The sequence below is a fragment of the Myotis davidii genome, unplaced genomic scaffold (genome assembly GCF_000327345.1).
Source record: "Myotis davidii unplaced genomic scaffold, ASM32734v1 scaffold441, whole genome shotgun sequence".
In the NCBI taxonomy this organism is placed as follows: domain Eukaryota; kingdom Metazoa; phylum Chordata; class Mammalia; order Chiroptera; family Vespertilionidae; genus Myotis; species Myotis davidii.
This window is the reverse complement of record NW_006291818.1, coordinates 189,500-199,620: the sequence shown is the minus strand read 5'-3', so window position 1 is coordinate 199,620 and position 10,121 is coordinate 189,500. Positions and strand designations below refer to the sequence as shown.

The 10,121-nt window shown below is 36.0% G+C and overlaps 1 protein-coding gene across 3 annotated transcripts in view; it reads right to left on the bottom strand.

Moving 5' to 3' along the window:
* SLTM (SAFB like transcription modulator) overlaps nt 1-10,121 on the bottom strand; it is a 66,747-nt gene that overhangs the window by 37,344 nt on the left and 19,282 nt on the right. For 2 of the 3 annotated variants that reach the window (XM_015564957.1, XM_015564958.1), the window contains exons 2-4: nt 7,107-7,171; nt 2,824-3,021; nt 1,860-1,907 (exon numbers count right to left, since the gene is read on the bottom strand). The gene's annotated coding sequence lies outside the window, so the exon portion shown is untranslated. Of the gene's footprint in view, nt 1-1,859; nt 1,908-2,823; nt 3,022-7,106; nt 7,193-10,121 lie in introns of all 3 variants that reach the window. The other variant, XM_015564959.1, reaches the window with a different exon arrangement.

Below are 10,121 nucleotides of genomic sequence, written 5' to 3'. Positions count from 1 at the left end.
CCCATTGTCTGTGTCCATGGACCATAGGCCATGAATATTGAATAGTTATTTTAATTAATCACAATGTGTAGATCTTATTTGCATCTGGATTCAAACAAAATCTAATTTTTAAAAAACTACAGGCAAGCATTTGGATACAAACTATATTTGATGAAATTAAAATCTTACATTATAGGAGCGATAATATAAAAAATAAAATAGTTCTCTTCTAGAGATACATACTGAAAAATCTTAAGCAAAATATGAAGTGTGGGATTTGTTTCAATAATACAGAAAGGGAAAGTGAATGAAGCTATAGATAAAACAAGACTGCCCATGAGTTGGTAATAGCTGAAGCTGGGTGATGGCTCCACTCTACGTAGTATTCCTTAATGCGCACGCAAGACAATACTCATGTAATCATCAAGCATGTCATGATGGAATCCGGGAACATTTATGTTTCTAGATGTTTCACTATACATTATTTATAAAGAAAAAAAAGTCATTTTACTTCAAGAAAACTCTGAAGTAACTACCCTATCTTTTGATACAGTAAAGGAAAACTTGCCCCCTGATGAGAAATAAAGTTTTTTTCATTATCAGGATGGAATGGGAGCAAGGCCATCTCTAGCCCATAAAAATTTGTGAAATTAGAAAAAGGCATCCTCTATGATATAATATATAGGCTAGTATGTGAATGGGGACCCTTAGACATGATGCCGCCACAACACACATCTGCACAACTGTAGGACTGGCCCTTGATGGAAATTTTAAAAGTATATGAAGTATACCTTGGTTGCCAAAGTATACACAGAATTCAACTCCACCTTTTTGCAAATTAGTTATTTAGAAAAGGCACTCTCTCCATATCTTCCTCATCTGCTCTTTATCACTCAGAAATGAACGTATTTGGAAACAGTGAGGGGGACAAGTCTATACACTTTCACAGGCCTAACATTTCCTTCTTGAATTATCTAAATTATCAGAAACATTTCTCCAGAAATCTGGTTTCTCCCCACTGCAATAAACATAGCCTCACCAGCATTTCAAAGGCAAGGAAACTGCTGGAAAAAAAGGCATGACCAGAGGCAATCAGCTAAGCTGTCCATGACCATAAGCCCCACTTCTAGTAGGTAGTACACTGAGGAAAACACAGGATTGATCACTATTTTTCCTAAATCCAGTAAGCAGAGGGAACCCCTATCACTATTTAAAAGTATACTATTTAAAGAGGAGATATCAACAAGGGGTTCTTGAATACAGATATGAGGAAAAAGACAAAGGATAATTTTAAAAAACAAGCACTGCAGAAAATGAACTATAAATGTTTATCTACAGGTTCTGTGAGTCATGCTTTAAAATGTATACTACGTATATCACATATACCAAAAACATACTTTCACACACAATAGAAAAGCAGTCATTTTCAACACACACATACACACCCCAATACATGTTTAGATTTTTATTTTTATATTAGCCCCATCCTAGTAGGAGTATTAAAATTAACAAAAATGTAACTAAAACTTTAAAAGGGATAAGTACTTTTAAATGATTTATTTTATATCAAAGTGACAAAAAAATCAAGCAGAGTGCGGACTTCTGACAAGACTGGTAATCAGAGTTATGTTTTCTAGAAAGAATGGACAGCTTTTATTTTTGTCCTGAAAATGGTAGAAACCTTATAATAACTTCTAAATATCTTTGTAGCAACAGGAATTTCAGCTGTCAGCTTTGAGTATCTTTTATATGCCATACAAATAACTTAACATTAAACTGAAGGCAGTTTTATGAGGTAGAGAATTACAAAGTCAAACTAAGATTCCTTCCAAGCCCTTCCACCCACAATATCAAATCCATAGGACTAGACGTAAACTTACTTGGGCTGTTAGAAAGGTATCATCTTCACCTTCTTGAGCTTCAATTTCCTAAGTAAAAGGGTATACAATAGCTGCTTTACAAGATATCTGGGTAACATGAGAATGCTTTTATGCTATACCCAATTATCACTAGTCTTATTTCCTCACAATGTCTATGAGACTGTGGATGCAAAGCCAATGCTTCACAATTCAGACAACATCCTTTATGCCAAAATAAAGACAATCACACTGGTAGAGAATTAGAAAAATCTCTTTCTTGAGGCCTTCATTTATTAGGTGACGTAGAACATCAGTGTTTTAAGCGTGACTAAGCACTAACAGCACTGACTCACTAATCCACTGATTTAGTTAAGACATACCTCTAGCACTAGCACACTTCAAAGTGAAACAAACGGTCTGTTTCATTCAAGAAAAAGATTTTTAAAATAATATGCTTTTAAATTATACTTTTATAAGTAACCTCCCCACCCTTGATAGTACCCAAGGAAATGCAAATTAATATTTTATATGTACTAAAGTAGCAACAACAAAAAAAGATCACCAGGTAATTTTGCTCTGCAAAGTCAGAGCAAAATTGGTACACTCATTCATAGTGGGGTAAAAAACAACTTACATGTCCCAAGTTAAGGGAGTAGCTATTAGATACATAGAAAGCAGTTTAATAAATTATGGTATAAAACACAAATTATGAAGTCCTTATGTGGAAATATTATATAGAATAAATAGCAATTATTTAGAACATTATATAGAATAAATAATTACTAAGTAAAATATATACATGTGTGAAAAATAAAGTAAAATTAAAAAGGTCTTTTAAGGCAGCAGGATTCTGGGTGATTTATAAATAACTTTAAAAATATATTTTTTAAAAAATTCTGGGATTTCCACATTGAACTAGAAAAAACAACAACTTATTTAGTACTTAATTCAGCTGAGTCATGTTTTAAAAAAACTGGCTAAAGACCTGACTTTCGATGTCCTCTTTCTCAATATCTTCAATTGCTTCTGCCTCTATTAATTCACGAGTTCTCTTGTTTTCTTCTATGGAAAGTAACTCCTTTAAACGCACAGTCTCCTCTTCATTTTCACCAAACTCTTCAGAGTCCTTTAGTTCATCATTTCCATCTTGTTCATGTGCCTCTTGATTCTCCAATTCACAGTCCTTTTAATGGTAAGAAAATTTGGTACAACTAGAGGCAAAGTAGTGTAGGCTAGCCACCAAATGTTTTTGGTAATTTATATCTCTACATGTTTTAAATTTTACCATATGTTGACTTTATTTCCAAAGTCAAAGTTCAGTCATTTTACCTTATACATTAGCTATGTCTTTAAAAATGGGGGGGGGGGTCCTAATACCAAAGTCATTAAATCATATTTTGAGTTCCCAAATCTCTCATACGGAACTACACATAAACTGGATTGCTATTAGAGATGCTCTCAAATTCCAATTACTTAATATTTACCAACTCACATCCTAGGGCTCTCCGAGAAAATATGGCTTCAAAGAAATGACTTGATTTCTCCAGGTGCCATAGTTTAGTTTAACTTCAAAGACTCTGGAAGTCATATATTATAGCTAATGTTTATTTCTAATTAATAATAAGGAATCGCAACTGTTATACAAATGTCTGTTCTTGAAAAATATTCAAATGATTAATTTAAATGTATATGTCTTGAAATGTATCACTAAGCCAAAATGCTAAGTAGGCAGGGGAACATTGGCTGGGATTAAGTCTGAGGCTATGTCTATTTGTCTTTCAAAGTTTATAGGTACAGGATACTTCAGTGCAAACAAAGAAAAGCCGCCATCTGTTTAGTTTCCTCTTTAACTGCAGAAAAGGAATTGAAAGCAGTGAACATTCCTTCTTCCTTTCCTATTCTTACAGTAAACCTAGCAGATTTAAGAAAAGGTTTCTGGGTTAAAGAAGAAAATGGCAGGGCCATGACTATTAATCATTCATAACTGAACTGCAGTGAGGGTACAGAAATTTCTAAGGGGGGCAGGCAAAAACAAGAAATATGATTGTTTGGGGATGTGGAGTTCTTGGGGAGCAGGGAATTTCCAGGACAGGGTTTGACCAACCTTGCGTCACATATGAGCGGAGGAACATTGGGGACTGAAAACAAATTGTCAAATTTTTATATGACAATATAAAAATAAGTGCAAATAAGTAAAAAGCAAGGTGAGTCACTGAGGGAACATCATCTATTCTAAAGTGCCTTAATTTCTATCAAATACATCATATATTCTGATACTTCCAAAGTGAAAAGGAAATATAAAAAAGAAACTGAACATATATTTAAATAGGATTGGGGGTTTTTTTTGTTTGTTTTTTTAAAAAAAAAGCTCTTTTGGCTCTAGCTGGTTTGGCTCAGTGGATAGAGCACTGGACTATAGACTGAAGGGTCCTGGGTTCGATTACGGTCAAGGGCACAGGCCTGGGTTATAGGCTCCATCCCCAGTAGGAGGCAGCCAATCAATGATTCTCTCTCATCATTAATGTTTCTTTCTTTCCTTCTCCCTTCCTCTGTGAAATCAATTGATAGAAATCAATATCTATCTATCTATATATATGTGTATGTGTATATATTTTAAAAAGCTCTTTTGTTCTGACATTATAACCAGGTTCATTTAATAAAAACACAAAGGCATCCTTTGCAGTTCATATTAGAAACAATACTGTTATGCTGAATAGAAGTATGTATCTCCTTGCAACATTTCAAATGACTATAAAATGTCTATGGAAAAAAAATCTATGAACTGAAGAACTAAAAGTTGGACATTTGAAAATTAAAAGATTTTTTTACTCAGTCACAATGTTCTTTCAGCTACAGATACTTTTTGCTTAAGCATATACTCACTAGTGAAGACAACCTGAGAAAATAAGAACAAAGGGACAAACCTAAAGAAGACACACCACAGTGAAAACAATAGAGACACTGAAGAGCTCTTAAGGCAGTGGTTCTCAACCTTCCTAATTCCGCGACCCTTTAATACAGTTCCTCATGTTGTGGTGACCCCCAACCATAAAATTATTTTTGTTGCTACTTCATAACTGTAATTTTGCTACTGTTATGAATTGTAATGTAAATATCTGATACGCAGGATGTATTTTCATTGTTACAAATTGAGCATAATTAAAGCATAGTGATTAATCACAAAAACAATATGTAATTATATATGTGTTTTCTGATGGTCTTAGGCAACCCCTGTGAAAGGGTCATTCAACTCCCAAAGGGGTCGCAACCCACAGGTTGAAAACCACTGTCTTAAGAGCTCAAAGAAAAGCTAATTACAGGCACTCAATCTTCAATTTTAATGGATCCCTGGGCAAATATTGCCTAAGATTATCTAATTTCAGGGTTAACTCCTCAACCAAACAATTTTTTCTTTCTGTGACTTCCCTTAAAAGTGCAAGGTACAAAGTGTGAGGTGTGTGGTCTGTGTGTAATATGGGAAAGGTAGAGAACTAGATAGGAGATGGGCAGGTGAATGGACATAAGCTTACTTCATGGTAGAGCACACAGCCATTCGGAGATGTTATGACAATATGGACTACACAGAAAATAAAATGTATGGGGATATGACTGTATACTTTAAGAGGAACTACGCTCAGTAAATAATTCCTGCTAATGCCACACTACTTAGGACCTAATGATCAGTAAGTATCAGATCATGTTTCAGTCAACTGAAAACAAAACCTTAACTACAATTAAAAAATACTTGGTATATAGAACTGGCCGATTAAAATTACATACATTATTTTTCTGGCTGGTCTATTTCAAATAAGTTCTTTTTTAACCAAAAGACCTGTCTTATTTATCTTTAAAGCACAAAACAAATTCTTTAATTTTATCTTTACAAAGTAGCAACATGACAGAAATTTTCTATTTTAAGGACTACAATAATCTAGGTTCTGTATATTATATAAAAGCTAAATGCAACGGGCAAATTAAAAATAAATTATTGTCCTGGCAGTATGGCTTGGTTGGGGCACCGACTCGTACATAGAAAGGCCACAGGTTCGATTCCTGATCAGGGCACACACCGAGGCTGCAGGTTCGATCCCCGATCTGGGCAAGTGCTGGAGGCAACCAATCAATGTCTCACTCTCACATCAATGTTTCTCTCACAATTCAATAAAAGTGTGTCCTCAGGTGAGGATTAAAAAAGAGAAATAAATTATCACCCTGGCTGATGTGGCTCATTTGGTTGAGCATCATCCAGTGCTCTAAAAGGTTACTGCTGCAATTCTGGTCAGGGCATATGCCCAGGTTTTGAGTTCAATCCCAAAAGTGCATACAGGAGGCAACCAATCAATGTTTCTCTCTCACATTAATGTTTCTCTCTCTCTCTCTCTCTCTCTCTCTCTCTCTCTCTTCTCTTCTCTTCTCTTCTCTTCTCTTCTCTTCTCTTCCCCTCTCTTCTCTTCTCTTCCTCTCTAAAATCAATGAAAACATATTTAAAGAAGAAAAAAAACAGTCCTAGATAATTTGGCTCCGTGGATAGAGCATTGGCCTGCGGACTGAAGCGTCTCAGGTTCGATTCTGGTCAAGGGCACTTGCTCAGGGTGTGGGCTTGATCCCTAATAGGGGGCATACAGGAGGCAACCAATCAGTGATTCTCATCATTGATGTTTCTCTCTCTCTTCCTCTCTGAAATCAATAAAAAAATAGATAAAAATAAAGTAAAATAGCTCTAACCAGTGTGGCTCAGTGGATAGAGCATCGGCCTGTGGACTCAAGGGTCCCGGGTTCGATTTCAGTCAAGGACATGTACCTTGGTTGCGGGCACATCCCCAGTGGGGAGTGTGCAGGAGGCAGCTGATGGATGTTTCTCTCTCATCAATGTTTCTAACTCTCTATCCCTCTCCCTTCCTCTCTGTAAAAAATCAATAAAATATATTTAAAAAAAATAAAGTAAAATAAATTATTAATATCCTTCATTGTAGTACCTTGTCCAGGAACAAACATATCAATTGTCCTATAACTGTTCCTCTCGCCCTTTGCCTCAGATTTCTACTTAAAAACTCAGATAGACATTATTTTTAGCTTTAATCTCATTTAACTAAAGATAACATTATTTATTATATTTTTCAACTATGAGAACTAATGAGACTGACAAGATTACATAACTCTCTATATTTTACCTACATACTTCAGTTTCGTTAAGTAAAATGCATGAGTTCATCATGCAACATGCTAGGCTCAAAATAAACATCTTAACCTGAGTAATTAACACTTTACCTTGACAAAAGCTTCATCTTCCACAGAAGCATCTCCACTCAACTCATCTGCTTCCTGTTTTTTACCTGCGAAAGAAGGAAAATGGGCTAACAACCAATACTTCATTACTTTAAGAGTAAAAATCATCCAGAGATGTTTACCCCACAGTACTACTCTCTACTCCCAATCATCTGACTAAGCCAATGCCGACTGCTTCTAAACCATCTGCTCAAAGCTGCCCAAACAAAAAAAGCTTTAACAGTGACAGGCTGTTTCACTAAAATAAACTGTGCAAATAATTAATCCTTCATTTGAACCCATCATCTTAACTGACTTGATATATCTGATACATTTTTCTTTACACCACTCTAATTCTCTAGCTTCAATTCTCCCAGAAGCAGCAGAACCATTTAATGATACTCTACTAACTGCAGATATAACCAGATGCCTGACTCATATCCCCCAGCAAAGGCTTCCCTACGTTCTCTTCTTCAATAAGCTTTCTCTGAAATAAAATTCTCAAACTTAATCTACACCTACAATCCATCAGTTGATTATTTATTAATTTTCTTATACTCTCAAGTACCTCTTGCTTCACCATTACAGAAGAAATTCCTTAAGTACAGTGACTGCCCTTAGACTGATTCTGTAGTTCTCCAAAGGCCTACAGATAAATAGTGCTGAACATTTAACGTAATGACCAATTTAACTGGTTAGGCAAGTAGAAATTACTTCAGAATGATAACTGTTAATAGCTTCCAGAGAGACTACAGGCCTTCCAATACAGCCCTCATCTTCAAAAGTTTAAGCTGGTGGTGGAAACTAGAAAATGTTCTCCACACCAAAAAGCAAACGAAAAAAGTTTCCCACAGAGCCAATGCTAAAAGTTTGTTTTCATATTAGTCCACAAAACCTGCTTAATAACCCATAATGAAGAAGAAATGCTGTTAAAAACACAGCAGCTGGGAACCTCAGCATTAAAAAAAATTTTTTAATTCATTTATTTTGAAATGTGAATGAATATTCTTTCCTGAGGCCAACTAGTCAACTTTCCCCTCTCCCTAAAACAGCAACTGCCATGTCCCTATTTCCAAGTGTCTGTGACCCCAGGGTAGCCAGTTTAGCTGTGAGGTAACTATTTAAAAAAATCAGGATATCAGCCCTCATCTTCCATCTGCTCCCAATTCGAATGAATGATAAAAAGGGAAACAAGGTACAGGTCCTTCCAGGTATATGAACAAGGATAAAAGTGTGGATTTTTCTTTTACCCTCCGAGGTAAAAGAGAGCTTGTGTGAATGGAAAGAGAAAGTGTGGAGCTCAGTGTTCCATTCCTATTTGGAATGCTGATGTTTGTAGTTTAGGGAAAATATAAATTAGAAATTACTACAAGGGTAATGACTAAGAAAGCCTATTCATCAGAAAGTCTTTATTAATCTATTTTTAAAATTAAATAAAGATGTTCCTTCCCCCAAAACAAAAGAGAAAAACAGTATCAGAAGAGAAAGAGTGCATTAAATCCATTCACATTTAGAGAGAGGACGTTCCAAATAAAAAACCTTAAAGATGCTATCTTGTAGAAGAAATAAGCTTTTTAATAATATAGGAAGAGTGAAGAAAAGTTCTCTGGGGGAAAAAATAAATGGAAATTGTACTTCAAAAAAAAAATAATATAGGAGCCTTTCTCTACCGGCTCAAACCCCAACACACACCACCAAATAATCTATAGAGTAGGGCTTTGGGGGGCACTCCTTCAGATCATTTGCAAATACTATTTACTCCTTACAATTATAAACTACTTTACAATTTGCAAAGCACTTAAAAAAGTTCAATTGAACCCTAGCTGGTTTGGCTCAGTAGACAGAGCATCAGCCTGTGGACTGAAGGGTCCCAGGTTCGGCTGCGGTCAAGGGCACATGCCTGGGTTGCGGGCTCAATCCCCAGTAGGGGGCGTGCAGGAGGCAGCCAATTGATGATTCTCTCTCATTGATGTTTCTATCTCTCTTTCCTCTTCCCTCTCTAAAGTCAATAAAAACATATATTTTTAAAAATTGATGTTTCTAAGCACCCTATGGTACATGGGCAGGTATTCACAATTATACAAAAGAGAAAATGAGCCTGAGAGGTTAAGTAGCTTGCCCAAAGCTAATAAATGGCATTCTCAGCACTGGGAGCCAAGGCTTCTCATTTCCAGTCCTAAATTCCTTCCACTACATCTTACTATGACCTACTTAAAAGACATTATTCTAGTAGGGAGTGGTTAATTAACTCAATTTAAAGATATTATCTTTGAAATGGCAGCTCTCAGCAAGACAAACTGCACACTAGTATATGATGCACGCTCCATGGTGAATTTCACTTGCTTTAGTTTACTTACATGAAAATCAAATTATGCTACAACAAAAACACAAGCAGCAGTCACTACCTCTGCTTAAAGTGGCTTCCTCAATCTAGGCACTAGGATAAATGCTATATACACATTATTTTATCCTCAAAACTACTCTGAAACTATATCCCAATTTTACAAAAGAGGCAACTAATGTAAAAAGTTAATCAGATTACAAAACTAGTAAAGGTAGCGCTCCGATTTAAACCTAGCCCTCAAGCCCTAGCCGGTTTGGCTCAGTCGATAGAGCGTTGGCATGTGGACTGCAGGATCCCAGGTTCAATTCCAGTCAAGGGCACATGCCCTAGCTGGGGGCTCCATCCCCACTAGAGGTCATGCAGGAGGCAGCCAATCAATGATTCTCTCTCATCATTGATGTTTCTGTCTCCCTCTCCCTTCCTCTCCAAAATCAATAAAAATATATTTAAAAATAAATAAACCTAACCTACAAAACATTAGATCTTCGAGTAACTACAGTATGCCAGTTGTTAAAATATTATCTTTTAGTTACACAGAGGTTCCATAAGCCACATGCAGAAAATTTTTAAATGCGAGACTCATTGAGATTACTAACTTGCCCCGAGACAAACAGGCAATAAGAGGCGCAGGTACACGAAAGGGTCCAACTTCATAGCCCTTACTTTTCAACTGC